A 6,021-nucleotide genomic window follows, 5' to 3' on the forward strand; every position below is an offset into this window, starting at 1 on the left:
TTTCTTTAAATTTGTAGTACTACTTCAATGAAAGTATTTGGTAGTTTCATGTTTATATAAAGTAGTTCTTAAAAAAATAATACACAATTAGGCCGAGGGCGATTTTTAAGCAAGATGCGATACGTTAAGCTTTTAAATTACAACAGTTTAAAACCCAACGGTGATCAGAAAAACTGAAAATATATTGTTAAATAATTATTAGATAAAGTCGCTTTAGATCGCTGTTTTAGATTTCCAGTGGAACGATGAATTTATTGATTTTACAATGATGTGTTTTTTTTTAAATTTTTAAAATTGTGTCTGTCATCACCTTTTAGGTCAGTATCTTTTCTTATAGGTAAGTGAATCTAGTTAGTACTTTGTGGGGTCAAAAGTAAAAATTTCTCAGTAGTTTTCAAAAGCACCGTGAAAAACAAAAGAAAAATTAAGGAAGAACGGGAATTTTTATGCAAAATATGTTTTCGGTTTTTGGTGCAACTTTTAAACAAATGACCGTAGGTATATGAAATGTTTACAGTTTACTGAATGTTTATATTAGCATTTTCTATATACCATGTCATTTTTAAAATATTTTAACTTATTTCGAGCTGTTTAGGGACATTTTCAGTTTCCAATTTTTTTAGTTTTTTATTCTATAAATATCAATAACATTTTATTTGTTGGATACAAAAGATTGAAAATTTAGTAGAGGGCTCCTAATATATTTTTTTTCAAGACAGATGAAAAATATTAAAAATCCATAGTCACAATTTTTTTTATAAGCATTTAAAGTTCAAATATTGACAAAATACGTAAAAATAACGAAAATTTCCAAATTATTTTGAGTTAGAAATTTATAAAAAATTTCTTTTTAAATCTAAGATTTGACAATGTAATACAAGATTCCTAATAAATTTGTTTACCTTTATTAAAAAAAAAATGTCTACAAGAAAGTCAAATAAAATTTTTATGAGCGTTCGAAATTCATATTTTTACAACATTTGATATTCACTCGATTTCTCATGTAATGATTTCCCTATTTTGTTGTAATTAAAATACGAATGACTGTAGATACTTGAAATTGTCACTGAATGTTTATATTTTCATTTTCTATATACCATATAATTTTGAAAATAATTTGACTCTTTTTGAACTGTTTACGGACATTTTCAGTTTTAAATTTTTTTAGTTTTTTTTTTCTATAAATATCAATAAAGTTTTATTTGTTTGGTAAAAAAGCGTAAAAATTTAATGCAAGGCTTCTGATATATTGTTACAATAGCAGTTTAAAAATATTAAAAATACATAGAGTTTAAGTTTTGACAACATATTTTATCAAATTTTAATTTTAATAATTCTTTTGCAGTTAAAAATGTATAAAATGTTAAACTTTTATAGCTAAGCATTGAAAATTTAAAACAAGGTTCCACGTAAATAGGTTATATATAAATTACTTTGATCACAATAATATAAAATATACTTATAGTAATATCATACGCTGACAAACCGTCTCCACTCAGAATCGTTTTTCGTATACATGATATTATAACATTGAATTCAAATTTAACACCAGCCATTACAGTGACCCACTTGTAACCTACTGTACAGCAGAGCGACACTCATTCTTAAATTATCCAAAATCATAATTTTATTACACAGGTTATAGGTGTTTAAGATACATAATAAGAACACATTACAATTTAATTAAATTTGAATATTTAGTATGAAAATGAACTTATATTTTAAACGATTTATCACACCTCGATAACAACAGTTCTGCTAAGTCGCTATGGGTTTGTTATTATTTTTAGTTAAAAGAAAATAATGAAAATCAATAAATTGTTTTTATTTTTTTTTATTTGTTGGTAACATTTTATATTTATGTTATGCACTTATGCTTAGGGAAATGATTACTAAACTTTTAATAAAAAAAAAATATCTCTGACAAGTACAAGCTTAGAATACAATTCTACCGGTAAAACTTGAAACTTTTAGGGTGGGTACTTATTTTACCTCCAAGTGTGGTTACAAAATATATAATAACACATAAACGAGATTATTTATAAATAGTTTTAAGTGAACCAATTATTTGTATTGTTATTTATAATAATTGGTTTGTTCTTGTGAACTATTAGGTATTATAAAAAATTAAATGCCAAGTAGGTTTTAAAATAGAATAATAACTCGGAAATATGCGATGATTTCTCGTCTATAGTTGTTATTTTACCGGAGCATTATAATTGAGTATTTCATATTTCCATTTAAATCAACTAATGTATCGATATAATAAAGCAATTTTATTATAATAGCTGAATAATATTAAAACATCGGGTTACCTACAAAAATTTAATAATTCGCTACAACACTGGAAACAATTATTTTTTTTTTTATTGGTCTTGAAATTATAAATTTTCTGTTTTGAAAACTAATAAGGTCATTAGCATATGACCTAATGCTATGTAGTACTAAGTAAATACATTATATAGTTTTTAAAACAATGAAGTTATTTTTTATACATTACAATTGGTTTTATCTTTTTTATAATATTATGTTAGTAACAACTTAAATATTATTTATACAGAATAATATTATACTTGAGCCTATATTGTACGGTGAAATGTGTTGCCAAGAGTAATTTGTACGGGAAACGTTGAGTTAAATGAAATACTAAGATAATCAATAGCCACACAACAGTTCGGTATAACTTGTGTATAACGTCACGCGTCGTTACACCGGACACGTTACAGGTCAGCCTTAAAAACTGTATTATAATATATTATTTACTGCCCATACAAAAACAACAAATAGAATTTATCAAGAATTTATTATTATTTATTTTAATAGCTCAATTTCTTATATTTAGACACAGTTTGAATTCTATATAAAAATATGACGTTTTAAATGTATGTAGTTAATATATGCATTAAGTACAATAATATTAATCAATATTAAATCTGAAATCATTCGAGTTAAATTAGAATACTCAATACGGATACGACTGAGCGTATAAAATGACAGGTAGGTATTGGATAGATTAAATTAAGAAATTAAAAATAATAATTAGCTCATACTTGGCCGATTTTCATTAAAAATTAAAATATTTTTTTTTTGAACTGTCTTAAAAAATACGATCAACAAAATTACTACCTTGAAAATTTAAGAAACTTATTTGCCTAACAAAAAATTTTTGATAATTTTTAAATGAAAAAAATCTAATTTTATGCTATCAATCAGAATTTCCATTCTTATTACACTGTAAAAAAAACTGCATTCAAATATATTAATTTTCCACGGAGATACTAAGGATGATACGGGACTTCTGGGACAGACTGTATATCATCGTAATGATTGATCGATAGTACATTTTTTTATTTTAATATGGCTATACAGCCTGTAATGTTTTTTATACAATAAGTCAATTTCATAAGCTTTTAATAAAATATTTGGTATTTAATTCAATTTTTTATGAATATCTGAAAACGCAGATCGGCATTTCAGATATTTATGCAAAGATTATTTTATTATTACATGCAATTTATTACTTTATGAATCATTAAAAATAAATAAATAATAATTTTAAATCTTTAAAATTGATTTTGATTCTCTCATTATTTTGCAATGATAATTATATCAATTTGGAAATTATAATTTAATATATTATATTGTGATACTTAAAACTCATTAATAAAGTATACACAATTTATATTTTAATAGAAATAATCGAATTACTTTCAAATTAATAATTTGTAGAATAAAAATTACGAGAATCAGTGCGTTGGTACGATGTAGACATAACGTTAGTATAATATATAGTTAGTATACTACTTAGTTTAATTGAAAATGTTATAATTAAATATTAAAATGCGCTGGAATCATAAAATATGACTATACCTACGAATGGTACCTACATTTATATGTTTATTGCGTGATGGATTTTTAACGAATTCGATTTTCGAACGTAAATTAGATACCTATATACAGTATGGGGAGAGTTTCGAACTCGTAATTTGACCTTTGGCATTTCGCTTGGATGATAATTTATAACGGATTTTGCTGTGCCGATAATGTCAATATATTATTTGTATGCACTAATACTCTTCCATACGATTCCATTTAAGGTAATCTCATTTAAATGGCATAATAGTGTTCAATATTTCGTTGGCATAGAATTACATGGTTGATTCATTGGGCTTATCGGCCGTATACCATTATACGCGAGATTTAACAAAATATTAGGATAAGCTAAAGATAGCGCACTGTTTGTTTTCAGCGTTATGTCGTCTTATGCAAATTTATTAAAAGAACGAATGAGAGGATATCATTTTTCTTCAACAATAAGAATTCTACGACAAGATAAGAAATATGTACCTAACTACTTTTAAATGCGCGAATGATGATAAGATAAAACAATGTATTTGCATATATTATCGTTAAAGTATTAAAATAATTTTGTTTAACATTGAAAATCTTGTGAGACATAATGCTATTTTCATCTTAGTAGAAATATTTACACCTTTTTATATTTTAATATGCGTAACATATTTCGATGATGTCATAAATTTCATATTTGATTTGAGTAGGTCCTCGGGGTATAATAAATATTTAGTATGATTAAAGTTAAACACTTAAATAGATATTTTGCTTTGATATTCTTATATTAATATGTGATATATTTCCAATTAAAATGATTTTCTTTTATAAATTTATACATTGTCTGCTCATTTGATAAATGAAAGAGTGTATCTCCACAGGACCCTCTTAGATAGGACAAATTTCTCAATAATTAGTTAATGTGGTTTTTAAGTATTGGCGTCGGATAGACGTCGTAATATACAGCACATTTTATACAGCTATGACAACATAATAGTATCTTGAATGTAAATATGTACTTATGTGTCTTCAAAGATTGAAGTTGCCAATTACATTGTAGAAAATAGAAATATTTTATTATTTTCATAATAAAATATTTCTCAAAAATAAAAAAAGAAAGGTCCATTGTTGATTATTTACGACCAAACAGAATGATTGTGTTTAAATTCAATTACTTGTAAGATTTGAGTAGGTAGTGAGATCTTAAATGATAACGTACATAGTATACATTTTTGATGGGTAGGTGATTTTACTGTTTAACACCCTATTGTTTATTTAATTGGTTATTACAATATTACCTCAACGTATAGTTGCATAGTTTATTAAAATAGTACATTAGTACCTCACTTTTAGGTCAATTTAGCATTATAGCATCATATAGCAATATAGCCGTACAGTAGATTTAAATAAACGAAGTACCTACAGGCTACAGATTGTTTTTAAAAGTTGAATTATATTTTGTAGAATATAAATTAAATTTTAAGTTTTATAATGGTGTCTTCCACATTATTCCGATATATTCAAAAGGGCATCGACATAAACTTAACTACCTACCATTCCTGGAAATCGGTGGGGGGAGGAGCTTGAGGGGGGTTAGCCCCCTCCCCAAAAGTCCATCAAGCCCTTTTTTAAGTTTTGTAGGATCTAAGCCCCCCTCGCTCACATTTATGTTGATAATATTAGCCACCCATGATATTTTAACGGATTTCCGCCTATGCTACCTATTTATATAAAAAATAGAAATAACTTATTTTCGATAGTTGTGAAACTATTGATTCCACCAATTCGAATCATTTTGATCTTATAGATCTGTTTAACATAAAAATTATCAGTAATTTATTTATTAATGAATTAATTGTTTTCTTTAAATTCATTAGTTATACATAAAAATTATCGCTGGAGAAAAAATAGTCAATGGAGGAGAGAATAAAAACTTAATACAATAATATGATTATATACGAAACACACAAATTATAGGAGATCATTCAGTTACATAACCTCACCTCAGAATAACTAGTTTACTTGAGCTTTTTATCATATTAGGTCAAATCTGGTCAACTATTTTGTGGTAACGTGAAAAAGACTGACAAGCGTTATAACTAGGGCCTGGAAGTTCATGCATTTGCATGTTTTTTTTGAACCATTAGATTTATTGCTAAGAGAGCTAAAAAT

The sequence above is a fragment of the Acyrthosiphon pisum genome, chromosome A1 (genome assembly GCF_005508785.2).
Source record: "Acyrthosiphon pisum isolate AL4f chromosome A1, pea_aphid_22Mar2018_4r6ur, whole genome shotgun sequence".
Classification (NCBI taxonomy): Eukaryota; Metazoa; Arthropoda; class Insecta; order Hemiptera; family Aphididae; genus Acyrthosiphon; species Acyrthosiphon pisum.